We start from the raw sequence: 16463 nt of genomic DNA, 5'->3' as shown, positions 1-16463 counted from the left end.
TTAGTAAAATGTATAAGCATAAGGAGCAGAATTAAGTTTAGAACATTTATATTGATTATGTTCATAATAGCATGTTATTGTGTCAATTTCAACATTTCTGCTTCAGCTAGGCCTTGTCAGCTTTTGCCACTTCTGCTTTGCTCCCAGACCAACAAGATAGAAGAATTTAGTTTGCTCAAGGGTTCTCAACCTCTGTGGTCAGTGAAAGCCCATGACCTAGCAGGACACATAGCTACTCTTGAGTCAGTCCGGAAATATCCCAGAACAGAACATGAAGGGTTCCACTTCCGCTTTCTAGTCCCTAAAGCAAAGAAACGGTCTGGGTGTGAAAGGTAATGGCTGTGTAAGGGACAAAGGGGATGTACCAGGGAAAGTCTCACTCTTTACTTGAACTGGTCTTGACAGTGTTGCACAATATGAAAAAGCACAAACTTGGAATCACACAGAACAGGGTAAGATTTCTGGTTCTACTATGTGTGACCCTGAGCAAGTTACTTAACTTCAGAGCCTCTATTTCATCTATAGAGTGATGATAACTGACAGAGTTTGATTAATGTGTGTGTGTGTGTGTGTGTGTGTGTATAAAATTAGTTTTCAATAATCTTTAAGATCAGAGATTTGAGTCTTTTCCCATCCAGAGAGATCTTTTTCAGGTTACAATTTTCTGCTCCCCATAGGAAAGTTTTGGACAATTTCTGCTGACTTTGCTTGCCACTCTGACAGTTGTCAAACCATTATCTAAATGTAGGTTTTTAGGTATCTAAATGTAGGTCATCAAACCATAAAGAATGCATGAAAATTATTAAAAAATTAGAACTCTACAAAGCAGAATAACTGATATTTATTGAGCATTTACACTCACACTTTCCATTTTATCTTCAAGTCAGTCTTATGAAATATATACAATTTTTAGGTTTCTGTTACATATGAGAAAACTGAGTTTAGAGAGATGATGTAACTTACATAAGTTTCTATGCCTTAGTAAGTAGCAGGTGTAAAATTAAAATTCAATCCTCCTCCTTTGTAGAAAGTGAAAGTCCCCTATAAATCCACCCCATAGATTACAGTTTGTCATTTTCTCTGCACATAATTGTCCTATATTATCCTATAATATTGTATATTTTAACCTATTATTTAAATAAATTCATTACATATTCTTTTAAATTTTCTTTCTTCAAGTAAGAATATGTTGTAGACATCTTTTGTATCTGAACATACAATATATATTTATCCCATTATTTTTATGGAATTCTTTATTATATTGATAAATTTTGCAAATCATCAAGTTAACCTATTTACAGTGTACAATTCAATGGTTTTTAGTGTATTCACAGAGTAGCACAGCCATTATCATAATTGATTTTAGATTCTGTTAATAATCTCCAAAAGAAACTTTGTACCTATTAGCAGTCACTCCTCAGTACCCCCTGTCTCCCAGCCCTAGGAAACAGCTAATCATTATTCTATAAATTTGCTTTTTTTAAAAAGAAGTTTTAATGCTGGCTTGTTTCTACCTACCAATATGGACCCAGACAACTTCTTGAAATCTCTCAGATTATATGTGTCAGGTAATGTAACCTTATATTTAATACAGTATAAATTTTATTTCATGGTATGCAATTACACAGTTTTGGGTATGCCCTAGGTCAAATCTTTTCTTGAGGCAAAACAGCTGCTCAAATTTGGGTGCTGAAGTCTAGCATATTAGTGAAAGGGTGGAGGTGCTGAAGAGAAAGTTATCCATCCACTCAAAAGTGGTCCTGCTTCACCCTGAACTTCACTTTATTTATTTTCCTCTAAGACCAAGCAAGTCTTCAAAATCCATTTCAAATACCACCTCAAACCCTTTCCCAACTCTTTGGGGGATTTAATCCTTCATTCCTCTATGGTTTTATAATACTTTAAGGTACTAGTTATACCATCTTTCACATTCAATTTGGTTAAAAGTAACAGACACTAAGCACCTGGTATATACCAGGCCCTTGGCTGTGCCCAGAATTACAGAGATGAAACTCATACTGTAAGACACAATATTGGATAATGGTAGCCAAAACATGAATTCTGGCTACAAACTGTATAAGTTGTAAGGGTTAAATAAGGGACACAATCCCTGTAAGAAACCTAACACAAGCCTGACAAAAAGTTAGTGGTGAAATAGATTGGAATTAAAATGAAAGTCCACTCAGAAGTGGTCTAAGGGAAAGACTGGCAGGCACAGCCTGTCAGTGATCTTCCTAGGCATTGGGATATCAGTGTCGCTTGCTTAACTCTCCAAGTCAGTGGGTAGAGTGGGTGAGAGTAGGAAACTCATGAAATGTGGGCAGTGTGTATATATCACATCCATGCACTCACATTCACCACAACTGTTTTGCTTACTTTTTTTTGTCACCTTAAGAAGCAGAGCTCAAAAAATTTGGGGTTCTATTGTTCAATCAAAAAGGAGCTGGTGGCATATGCTTGTTTCATTTTTTTTTGTTTCCCATTATGTGTACATGCATGTAACCAATGGATCCAGTCTTAATTTTCAAGTGCATTCTTGGTTGTTCCAGGAGATTGATCAATCCTATTAGCTTTATACTTTAGAGAGAGAAACTGGAACACAATAAGGACAAAGTAACTCTACTCTGAACAGTATAGAAGAGGCCTCTCCCAAATACATTACAGGGAGTTATTTAGCAAAACCTTCAGAATTAGGGGATGTAGCAGCCAGAGCGGCAGTGTGAGGTAGTTAAAAGCAGTCTGAGTTCTAATCCAACCTCTGACACTGATTTTTACTGTGTAGCGTTGAACAAATTCCATTTGCTTTCTAGGCTTCAATTTTTCCCATCTGTGCACTTGAGGCAAAATAGGACCCATGGTGATCTCACAGGGTCTCTAGGCTCTGACTTTCTGTGATTCTAAGTATGGGTCTGGAATTGGTGGCAAACGAGGGAGTTGGATGTACTTGAACTGGTTTACCATTCATGGGTCTCTGCTCCTTTTTCTACTCTCCTCTTCTCAAGGGTATGACAAACTCCTGTGGCTTCACCATCTCTAAAGGATTGTCAAAGATCTCCCTCTAGCCATGACTTCTCAGCTCCAGTCCTGCCATATTTCTTTAAGAAGACATCTCAGTACAAGAGTTGAATCACTCTATTTTCACGTGACTAGTCTCAAACTATCTTCTGTTAAAAATAACAGAATTCCGTTGTTGCCTAGGTCATCCAGATCTACCACATAAGCAGTGTCTGTGTTTTCCATTTAACCATGATTCACTCTGACACAGCCAAATCCTAGCCACTCTTCTTTCTCCAGTCTCTGGCATCTACTTCTATTCTGATTTCTCTGCCACCATCCTACATTTACTCATTTTCTGTATAATCATCTAGACCGGTGTTACTGTTTTTACCTTTGCCTCTCTAGAGTCTACCATGGAGAAGCCAGGGAACTCCTTTTAAAACACAAATCAGGCCATGTCATTTCCATGTTCAGATCCCTCCAATCATTCCTTATCCCAGAACAGAAACTAAGGTCCTTTAAAAGACCTACAAGACCCTGCATGATATGTTCCTCCTCAATCATCCCCTTTCCCACACATTCTCTACAAGTTTTCCCCTTCACTCACTCTGCTCTAACCACACCTACTTGCACATACCAGGCTTGTTTTCTCCTTAGGACCTTTCCATTTACAGTCTTCCAAACTTGGAATTATTTTTCCCCAGATATCTGCCAAGCCTGTTCCCTCACTGTATCAAATCTTTGTTCAAATGTCACTTTCTCATACATGCCACCTTATTAATCTATTAGTTTTATATTACTGCCATAACAAATTACCAAAAACTCAGTCACAGAAAACAACACAAATTTACTATCTCACAGTTCTAGAGGACAGAATTCTGCCACGGATATTATTGAGCTAAAATCAAGATGTCAACAGGGCACCATTTTTTCCTGGAGACTCTAGGGGGTAACCTATTTCCTTCTCAGCTTTTAGAGGCCACCCACATTCTTTGGCAAATGCCTTCCTTCCTCTATCTTCAAAGCCAGCACTGTTATACCTTTTATGATTTTTTTCCATAGTAACATTTTCCTCTAACTCTGACTCTTCTGCCTCCCTCTTACACTTTCAAAGTCCCTAGTGATTGCATTGACACTACATGGATAATCCAAAATAATCTCAATGTTGAAGGAAGCTGATTAACAACCTTAACTCTACATATAAATATAAGTCTCTTTTGCCAAGTATTCTAGCATATATGTACAGATTCTGGGAATTAATGGAAATTTGGGGGGGGGGGGCCCAGTATTCTGCCTACCACACTCTCTGCCCCATGACACTTAATTTTAACCACTTCTCACATTATATCTAATACTCTTATTTTCTTGTTAAACATGCATGTAATCAAAACAATCAGATAATTTTATGATGGTTGTTAAAGCATTTCCCGTTCTTCAGAGACAATTATTTTCAAACATTTTAACTGATTTTGGGGGGATTTTCACTTCATAACTCTAAATAACATCCTTATATTGCTACCCCTCCTTTCATCTTTTATAAAAGATGAGATTCTAGCTCCCATTTTGCTCCCTTTATTCCATTCACCCCAATCCTGCACATACACACTCATGCATATTTCCTGTTTTCCCATTCTTCTAATAAATTCATAAATAATTTTGGTGATGAAAGCAAGATTTGGCATTTATTTTGCTGAGACTTCATAGCTAAGCTATATTATATATTTTACTTTTATTTTCCATATTTTGAGTTGTTTGTTTAATATCTATCTCTTCCCATTAGAGACTAAGCTCTATGTCTGTTTGGTTTTATATTCCCAGGACCTGGTACAGTATCAGAAATATTGAAGGTACATAATAAGCATTTGTTCAGTACCTACTCTGTGTCTAGTCTCATGTGTGGGCTTTTGTACCCAAACCTTGTAAAGCCAGATCTAGCAGGGCCTTTAATGACAAACTATGTCTGTGGTTTTCAAACTAAGTTATAGACCCCTTTCAGACAAAAGACATGTTAGAACCCTAATAGATCTAGCAGATAAAATCAGAGTTATAGTGGTTAATGTGGGTTTAGAGAATTGAAACTGGTAGTATATGGGTAAATGTTTAAAAACAAGCTCTCTGAAGAAAAAAGAAAAAGAAGCCCTTGCTTATGGCATTTGATGATTTTTCTACCATGGCTGATTTCAAACTATCAACATGATGTTACTGAGCATTGATTTGGGATGAAATATGCACAATTAGTTCTTCAGATTTGATTTGCCTCCAGTACCCATTGGTTGAAATAGTCACATAAACCCCCCAATTCTCCCTATAGTGACACTTTTACAGGACTTGTGGGGATCCCCAGAATGTAGCTTCAAAATCCATGGGTGAATATGACATTGTTAGGATACATATTGGAACACTGAGGCCCAGAGAAGGTGATAAATACAGGCCTCCCCATTCCCATTCCGATGTTTTTTACATTATTATGCTGTCAATAGCCTAATAGTCTCCCATCACCCCACCTCCCATTTTTCCATCTTATTCCATTGGTTTTCTGCCAACAGATTTGGCCCTGAAATACCTCCTTGAACAGCAGCGGCAGCAAGTGCTGGCCACACTCTAAAACCTTCTATAGCTACCATAGAAGCTTATAAGGTCAAATTGAGGCATCTTGGCTTAGTTTTCAAGACCCATCACAATCTTCTCAAGGTTTTCCTGTCCTTACCTTTCTATATATACAGCAAGCTAAAGTCTAATTTTCTCCCTCTTTACCAGCATTCTTCTTACCTTTGCTGACTCCAGGCTTTTGTTCTCTCTCCTTACTTCTTACCTGGAATTCCTTTCCCCTTCTCTTTGCCTAGCAAATGCTAATTAAATCTCACGTCCCAGCCCATGATCCACCTTCTCTGGGGAGCCTTCTTAGATCACTGAAGTCCATGGGATTTGTTAACACGTTACTATTTCCATTATGCAAATTAGATTCTGTTTTTCCCCTGTTCCTTAGTATGTGAGATATGTTATTGCTAGTTTGCTTTTAACAAAATCTGCCTACCTTTTTATGTATCTTTTGTTAATATTTATATATGCATATATGTGTGTTTACATGAATGTTCATATGTTTATATGTATGTGTTGTCTGATGTTCTGATTGGTTGGAGGTGTCTGTGTTTCAATGTTTTTTTGTGTGTGTATGTGTGTGGCTGTGTATATTTATGTGTCTATGTGACTTGTGTGTCTGTGTGCTATATATTTCTGCATATATATTTTGTGTCTTTTGTGTAAATATGCTAATATTTTATGTCTATGGCCATTTCATATATGTGGGTACATATGTGTGTTTCTGTGCATCTCTGTTTATATGTGGTATTTATGGGTTTATGTGTTTCAGTGTACTTGTGTTCTCAGGCAGGACTTGTGTCGACTTCCTCTTTGCACCACTGCTTCCCTCCAGTTCAGTCAAGCCCAAGGTGCACATGCATAGAGAAGGGTCTCAACTAATGTTTGTACACTAATGAATTATTCCATCTGTCTTTTCAACTGTTTTTTCCTACAATGGTAGGCTATGGAAGTACAAGTAGGCACAGAGTCACAATAACTTCTGAATACTGGGCTTCAAAAGTTATGGGTTGTTTTCTCTGCTTTTCACCACAGTCTGTGAGCTCTTACCATATATGTATATTATCATCTCAGGAACCATTGGGTTTAAAGATAAGGAAAAGGTGAACTTTCTAGATTAACATAACTGTGCATTTATCCCTCCTTTTCTTTTCAACCACCTCATCATTCTTGGCTCAGTTCAAGTGTAGCCCTAGGGAATGGGGAAGAAGAACACAGACTTTGGAAATAGACCAACATGAATTGAAAATCTCCTTTCTTACACTTAATAGCTGTGTTATGAGGGAAGGTCCCTTGGTGTCTCTAGACTTTAGTTACCTTAACTAAAAAAAAGAAATTCATAATGTTTTCCTTGCAGGGTGCAGCCTAAAGATGTATCCAACCCAGAGCAGAATTCTATAAATGGTTTTCATATTATTTCCTCTGGGAAGTCTTTCCACATTGTTCACTAGATGCTGTCTAAACCATAAGGCTTAAAGTTAAATTAATAATCCACCTTGTATGTACATATGTATGTATGTATGTATGTGTGTCCACTGGTGTGGTCCATACATGTGTTCTGACACTATCTATACTAAAATTTCAATAAGCCAAGGGTCATGCCTAAAATTTTCTCTCTCTATGTTACAACATTCAGAGAAGGTCTGGAAATACTTCATAAGTGGTCATCAAAAGAACGAAAAAAAAAAGAATAGCGTGATGCTTAACAGTATCATTTTTGGAGACATACAGAGATGGATTTGGATCTTGTCTACGCAGCAATTGATTTCTTGTCTAACAAGGCAATTGATTTCGCTATTCTAGGCTTCAATGTCATTTGTGAAATGTTGATTTATTTAATTAATTCATTAAAAATACTGTCTATGACTCTTTATGGCACTGTTCTAGGCACCGGGGAATATAGCAGTGAACATGCAAAACAAAATTTCTTCCTTTTGTGAGACTTATATCCCAGAGTGGGAAACAGACAACAAACAAGTAAACCAGGAAATATATGATACGCCAAGTAGTGGTAAATTTTATAAAGAAAAAGAAAAGCAATGTAAGAGAGTAAAGAGCGACAAAAGAAGACCATGACCAGCCACTGTGCAGCCCCCAGTCACATGGCCCCAGCTACCATTGTGAGTAGACCCAAGATATGCCCCACCATCACTGTGCACCACATCCAGTCTTGCACTTTTGGCCACCCCAGCGAACAGACCTAGCCACTGCATCACTTTCGGGGAGCCAGCATAGGACTAGTGGCCCAGCACAAATAGTTGAAGCACTGCTGCCTCACTCCCATGTTCTCCGACAAGCACACCCCCTCAGAGTTGGCCAGCCTGTGTCCCACTAACACTACAGAGAACAAACACAGCCCACAAAAGGCAGAGTCAGTGCAGACATCTGCAATGAAAGTAAAAGTGACTCAGACACAACTGCAGGGGGTGAGCAACAAATAGAATACTGAAATGCCAAGTTCTGTGAACAGGATACCTGCAAGAAATATTAAAGGGGATTTTTTTAGTGCAAAGGAGACCAAAAGTAACAAAGACAACAAAAGATCAGAAAAAAAATTTCCAGAAACAATGACACAACAAATAAAACAATGACAATAAATACATATCTCTCAATAATTACTTTGAATGTAAATGAACTAACCACTTTAATCAAAACATAGGGTGTCATAAATAATAATAATAATAATAATAATAATAATAATAATAAAACAAGACTTATCTATAAGCTGCCTACAAGAGACTTACTTTAGTCCTAAAGACACCTACAGAATGAAAATGAGGGGATGAAGAAACATTTATCATGCAAATGAATGTCAAAAGAAAGCTGAACTAAGAATACTTAAATAAGACAAACTAGACTTTAAAACAATGATTATGTGTGCCTGGGTGGCTCAGTCATTTAAGTGTCTGACTCTTGATTTTTGCTCAGGTCATGATCTCTCAGTTCATGAAACTGAGTCTTGCATCAGGCTCAGCACTGAGAGTACAGAGTCTGTTTGGGATTCTCTTACCCTCTATCTCTGCCCTCCTCCCACTAATGAGCTCTCTGTCTCTCAAAATAAAGAACTAAACTTAAAAATATATATCATTTAAAAATAATAATAAATAAAAATAAAGCAAATACTAAAACAAGAAAAAAAGGACAGTATGTGATAAAGGGGACAATACAAAAAGAAATCTAACAATTATAGATATTTGTGCACCCAACGTGGAACTACTCAAATATATAAAACAATTAATACCAAACATAAAGGAACTCATTAATAATAATACAATAACAGCAGAGGATTTTAACACACCACTGACATCAATGGACAGATGATCTATAGAATAGATCAACAAGGAAACACTGGCTTTAAATAACACCCTAAACTAGATGGACTTAATAGTTATATTCAGAACATTCCATCTTAAAGCAGCAGAATGCACATTCTTTTCAAGTGCACATGGAAAATTCTCCAGAATACATCACATATTAAGTCACAAATCAGGCTTCAACAAATAAAAAAAAGATTAAAGTCATGCCATGCACCTTTTCTGACCACAAAGTTATGAAACTAGAAGTCAATCACAAGAAAACATCTGAAAACAATATAAATACATCATGGTTAAAAAACATCTTAGTAAACAATGAATGCATTAACCATGAAATTAAAAAATAAATTTTCCATGTATTTAAAAAAATACATGGAAAAATGTAAATGAAAACACAACAGTCCAAACCCTTTGGAACGCAGCAAAAGTGGTCCTAAGGGGAAGTATATAACAATATAGGCTTACCTCAATAAGCACAAGAATCTCAAATAAACAACCTAACTTTTCACCCAAAGGAACTAGAAAAAGAACAACAAATGAAGTCTAAAGTCAGCAGAAGGAAGGAAATACCAAATATTAGAGCAGAAATAAATGATACAGAAACTAAAAAATAATAATAAAGCTTATACATGAAATAAGGAGCTGATTTCTTTGAAAAAAATAAAATTGATAAACCTCTAGCCAGACATATCAAAAGAGAGAAAGAGAGGGAGAGAGAACACAAATAAATGAAATCACAGGTGAGAGGGGAGAAATAACCGACAAACATGGAAATACAAACAATCATAAAAGAATACTGAGAAAAACTGTGTGCCACGTTTAAAGCAGAGACAATACCTATCTTTCTCAAGCTATTCCAAAAAAAAGAAAGGGAAAGAAAACTTCCAGACTCATTCTATGAAGCCAGTATTACTTTGATTCCTAAACCAGACAGAGACCCAGTAAAAAAAGAGAACTACAAGTCAATATCCCTGATGAAAATGGATGCAAAAATTCTCAGTAAGATACTAGCAAATCGAATTCAACAGCATATAAAAAGAATTATTCACCATGATCAAGTGGGATTCATTCCTGGGCTGCAGGGCTGGTTGACCATTCATAAATCCATCGACGTGATACATCACATTAATAAAAGAAAAGAACCATATGATCCTGTCAATCGATGCAGAAAAAACATTTGACAAAATTCAGTATCCTTTCTTAATAAAAACCCTCGAGAAGTCGGGATAGAAGGAACATACTTAAACATCACAAAAGCCATTTATGAAAAGCCCACAGATAACATCATCCTCAATGAGGAAAAACTGAGAGCTTTTTCCCTGAAATCAGGAACACGACAGGGATGTCCACTCTCACCGCTGTTGTTTAACATAGTGTTGGAAGTTCTAGCATCAGCAATCAGACAACAAAAGGATATCAAAGGCATCAAAATTGGCAAAGATAAAGTCAAGCTTTCGCTTTTTGCAGATGACATGATATTATACATGGAAAATCCGATAGACTCCACCAAAAGTCTGCTAGAACTGATACATGAATTCAGCAAAGTTGCAGGATACAAAATCAATGTACAGAAATCAGTTGCATGCTTATACACTGACAATGAAGCAACAGAAAGACAAATAAAGAAACTGATCCCATTCACAATTGCACCAAGAAGCATAAAATACCTAGGAGTAAACCTAACCAAAGATGTAAAAGATCTGTATGCTGAAGACTATAGAAACCTTATGAAGGAAATTGAAGAAGATATAAAGAAATGGAAAGACATTCCATGCTCATGGATTGGAAGAATAAATATTGTCAAAATGTCAATACTACCCAAAGCTATGTACACATTCAATGCAATCCCAATCAAAATTGCACCAGCATTCTTCTCGAAGCTAGAACAAGCAATCCTAAAATTCATATGGAACCACAAAAGATCCCGAATAGCCAAAGTAATTTTGAAGAAGAAGACCAAAGCAGGAGGCATCACAATCCCAGACTTTAGCCTCTACTACAAAGCTGTCATCATCAAGACAGCATGGTATTGGCACAAAAACAGAAACATAGACCAATGGAATAGAACAGAAACCCCAGAAGTAGACCCACAAAAGTATGCCAACTAAAATTTGACAAAGCAGGAAAGAACATCCAATGGAAAAAAGACAGTCTCTTTAACAAATGGTGCTGGGAGAACTGGACAGCCACATGCAGAAGATTGAAACTAGACCACTTTCTCGCACCATTCACAAAAATAAACTCAAAATGGATAAAGGACCTGAATGTGAGACAGGAAACCATCAAAACCCTAGAGGACAAAGCAGGAAAAGACCTCTCTGACCTCAGCCACAGCAATTTCTTACTTGACACATCCCCCAAAGCAAGGCAATTAAAAGCAAAAATGAACTATTGGGACCTCATGAAGATAAAAAGCTTCTGCACAGCAAAGGAAACAACCAACACAACTAAAAGGCAACCAACGGAATGGGAAAAGATATTTGCAAATGACATATCGGACAAAGGGCTAGTATCCAAAATCTATAAAGAGCTCACCAAACTCCACACCTGAAAAACAAATCATCCAGTGAAGAAATGGGCAGAAAACATGAATAGACACTTCTCTAAAGAAGACATCCAGACGGCCAACAGGCACATGAAAAGATGCTCAACGTCGCTCCTCATCAGGGAAATACAAATCAAAACCACACTCAGATATCACCTCATGCCAGTCAGAGTGGCTAAAATGAACAAATCAGGAGCCTATAGATGCTGGAGAGGATGTGGAGAAACGGGAACCCTCTTGCACTGTTGGTGGGAATGCAAACTGGTGCAGCCACTCTGGAAAACAGTGTGGAAGTTCTTCAAAAAATTAAAAATCGATCTACCCTATGACCCAGCAATAGCACTGCTAGGAATTTACCCAAGGGATACAGAAGTACTGATGCATAGGGGCACTTGTACCCCACTGTTTACAGCAGCACTCTCAACAATAGCCAAACTTTGGAAAGAGCCTAAATGTCCAGAAACTGATGAATGGATAAAGAAATTGTGGTTTATATACACAATGGAGTACTACGTGGCAATGAGAAAGAATGAAATATGGCCTTTTGTAGCAACATGGATGGAACTGGAGAGTGTGATGCTAAGTGAAATAAGCCATACAGAGAAAGACAGATACCATATGTTTTCACTCTTATGTGAATCCTGAGAAACTTAACAGAAACCCATGGGGGAGAGGAAGGGAAAGAAAAAAGAGGTTAGAGTGGGAGAGAGCCAAAGCATAAGAGACTCTTAAAAGCTGAGAACAAACTGAAGGTTGATGAGGGGGTGGGAGGGAGGGAAGGGTGGTTGAGGGTATTGAAGAGTGTATCTTTTGGGAGGAACACAGGGTGTTGTATGGAAACCATTTTGACAATAAATCTTATATATTATTGAAAAAAAGAAAAAAAAGAAATACTGTGTGCCAACAAATTAGACAACCTAAAAGAAATGAATAAAGTCCTAGAAACATAAACCCCCAAGAACGAAACAGGAGGAAATAGACAACCTGAACAGACCAATAAGCAGAAAAGAGAATGAGTCAGTAATTCAAAAAATCCAAAAAACAGAGGTCCACGCCACATGCCTTCACAGGAGATTATTTCTAAGAAACATTTAAAGAGTTTATACCTTACCTTCTCAAACTATCCCAAAAGTAGAAAGAAAGGAAAACTTACACCTTCATTATTTGAAGCCGGCATTACTCTGATACCAGAACCAGATAAAGACTCCACTAAAAAAAGAACTACAGGCCAATATCCCTTATGAACACAGGTGCAAAAATTCTCAATAAAATACTAGCAAACCAAATCCACCAATACGTTAAAAAAATAATTCACCACAATCAAGTGGGATTTATTCCTGAGTTGCAATTGTTGTTCAATGTGTGCAAATCACAACAGTAAGAGAAAGGATAAAATATATGATCATTTCAGTAGATGCAGAAAATATTTGCTAAAGTACAACATTAATTCATGGTAAAAACACTAAACAAGGTAGGTTCAGGGTGAACATACCACAACATAATAAAGGCCATATATGAAAAACATGCAGTAAAAATCATCCTCAGTGAGGAAAAACTGAGAGTTTTTTTTTTCTCTACAGCTATGGATAAAACAGTGATATCCACTCTTACCACTGTTATTTAACAAAGTACTTGACGTCCTAGAGATAGTAATCAGACAACAAAAAGAAATAAAAGACATCCAAATCAGTAAGGGAGAAATCAAATTTCCACTATTTACAGATGACATGGTATTCTACATAGAAAACCTGAAAGACCCCACCCAAAAACTGCTAGAATTAATACATGCACTCAGTAAAGTTTCAGGATACAAAATCAAAGTACATAAATCTGTTGCATTTCTGTACACCGATACTGAAGCAGCAGAAATTGAAATTAAAAAATAAATCCCATTTACAACCACACCAAAAATAACAAGATATCTATGAATAAACCTGACCAAAAAAGTGAAAGATCTTTACTATAAAAAGTATAAAGTGTTGATGAAAGAAACTGAGGATCAAACAAGGAAATGGAAAGATATTCCATGCTCATGGAAGAACAAATACTGTCAAAATATCTACACACTATCCAAAGCAATCTACACATTTAATGCAATCCCTATTAAATAACACCAGCATTTTTCACACCGATAGAAAACTCCTAAAATTTGTATGGAACCACCCACTCACATCAAATACCTTAAATAGACAAAGCAATCTTAAAAAGAGAAAAACAAATCTGCAGGCATCAAAATTCCAGACTTCAAGTTATATTGCAAAGCTTTAGTGATCAGCACAGTATGGTACTGACACAAAAAATAGACACATACATCAATGGAACAGAATGAAAATCCCAGGAATGAACCCACAATTATATGGGCAGTTAAACTTCAAAAAGCAGGAAATAATATTCAATGGGAAAAAGACAATCTATTCAACAAATGACGTTGGGGAACCTGGATACCCACATGCAGAAAAATGAAACTGGACCACCTTTTTTACACTATACACAAAAATAAATTCAAAATGGATAAAAGACCATTTCATTGTATTTCAAAAAATGTGAAACAAGAAACCTTAAAAATGCTAGAGGATAACACAGGCAGTAACCTCTTTGACATCAGCTGTAGCAACTTTTTTGGATATGTCTACTGAGGCTAGGAAAACAAAAGCAAAAATAAACTATTGAGATTTCATCAAAGTGAAAACCTTCTCCATAGTGAAGGAAGCATTTAACAAAACTAAAAGGCAACCTATGGAATGGGAGAAGATATTTGCAAATGGCATATCTGATAAAGGGTTGGTATCCCAAATATTTAAAGAACTTATAAAACTTAACACCCCCACAAAAATCTCAATACTGAAAAAATCCAATTTAAAAATGTGCAGAATACATGAACAGATATTTTTCCAAAGAAGACATCAAGATGGGCAACATACACATGGAAAGATGCTCAACATCACTGATCATTAAGAAAATGCATTTCAAAACTAAAATGGACTATCACCTTACATCTGTGAGAATGGTAAAATCAACAACACAGGAAACAATAGGTGTTGGTGAGGATGTAGAAGAAGTGGAACCCTCTTGCAATGTTGGTGGAAGGCAAACTGGTGCAGCCACTCTGGGAAACAGTATGGAGGTTCCTCAAAAAGTAAAAATACAACTATCCTATGATCCAGCAATTGCACTGGTAGGTATTTACCCAAAGAATTACCAAAATATTAATTCAAAGGGACACATGCACCCTTATTTTTCTAGAGCATTATTTACAATAACCAAGATATGGAAGCAGCCCATGTGTCCATCCCAGATGAATGACTAAAGAAGATGTGGTATTTATATACCATGGAATACTATTAAGCCATTAAAAATAATGAAATCTTGCCATTTGAAGCAACGTGGATGGAGCTAGAGAGTATTATGCTAAGTGAAATAAGTCAGGCAGAGAAACACAAATACCATATGATTTCACTCATATATGGAATTTAAGGAACAAAACAAATGAGCAAAGGAGAAAAAAAGAGAGAGAGAGAGATAGGCACACTACGAAACAGACTCTTAACTATAGAGAAAAACTGATGGTTCCCAGAGGGGTGGTGGGTGAGAGGATGGGTTTAAAAAATAGGTGATGGGGATTAAGGAGTGCACTTGTCTTGATGAGCACAGGGTGATGTTTGGAGCTGTTGAATTACTACATTCTACAACTGAAACTAATATAGTGCTGTATGTTGACTAAATGGAATTAAAATTAAAACTTAAAAAAGTAATATAATTGTAATATATATAATATATAAATAGCATATAATTTTATTTATATATCATATATAAATAAAAATATATAATATATATATTAAATATATATTAAATATATATATTAAATATATATATTAAATATATATTAAAATATATAATAATATTTTTATTTATATATATGATATATATAAATAAATAAATATAATATTTTTATAATATAAAAATGTTAAAAATAGAACTACCCTAGGATCCAGCAAGGACATGGATAGAGCTAGAGAGTATAATGCTAAGTGAAATAAGTCAGATAAAGACAAATACAATATGATTTTACTCATATGTGGAATTAAAGAAACAAAAAGAAAAACAAGCATAGGGAAAGAGAAAGAAATCTAGAAGCAGACTCAATTATAGAGGAGAAACTGATGGTTACTAAAGGGGTGTTTGGTGAGGCAACGTTAAATAGGTGATGTGGATTAAGGAGTGCACTTGCTGTGATGAGCACCAGATGTCTTATGGAAGTGTTGAATCACACTATTATCCACCTGAAACTAATATAACACCATGTATTAACTAAATGGAATTAAAATAAAAATTGGAAAAAAAAGGAAAGAAAACAATATTTTTTATTAAATATGTCTCTGTGCTTGAGGGGGAAAAAAGAAAAGAGCAACAGAAGAGACATAAGAGTAAGTACAATACCCACCATGAAAGTACCAAATGATATAATCCAAAAAAAGTGCTTAGTACAGTGCATGGAAGAGTAAATGATCAAGGAATATTAGCTATCATTGTTATAGTCGTTATTGTATGTATGGTGTAGTTTGATTTTTAAAAATCAGAAACTACGTAAACATCAAGTCTAATAGCGCTCATGTTACAATTGGGGAAGCTGAAGTTCAGATTTAACTTGCTCAAATGCTCAGAATGAAGTAGATGCAGAACTAGGCCCTTCTCTAGGCTTCTTGACTTCCCCTTCAGTGTCCTTCTCAGGGTTACTGATCTCAACTGTAGAACAGGAATTCTTCCCCAGAGAAAGGCTGTGCATGTTTCCCAGGAAATTTCTTTATCTTCACATATATAAACTCCTGAGAAGAGGCAAGAGGCAGTTCAAAAATACACTTACCAGGGACCCTGGGTGGCTCAGTTGGTTAAGTATCCAAACTTTGATTTCAGTTCAGGTCATGATCCCATGGTCGTGGGATTGAGCCTCATATCAGGCTCTGTGCTGACAGCCTGCTTGGGATTCTCTCTCTCCCTCTATCTCTCTGCCC

This window comes from Acinonyx jubatus, chromosome X (assembly GCF_027475565.1).
Source record: "Acinonyx jubatus isolate Ajub_Pintada_27869175 chromosome X, VMU_Ajub_asm_v1.0, whole genome shotgun sequence".
NCBI lineage: Eukaryota > Metazoa > Chordata > Mammalia > Carnivora > Felidae > Acinonyx > Acinonyx jubatus.
This window is presented reverse-complemented; position numbering follows the sequence as displayed.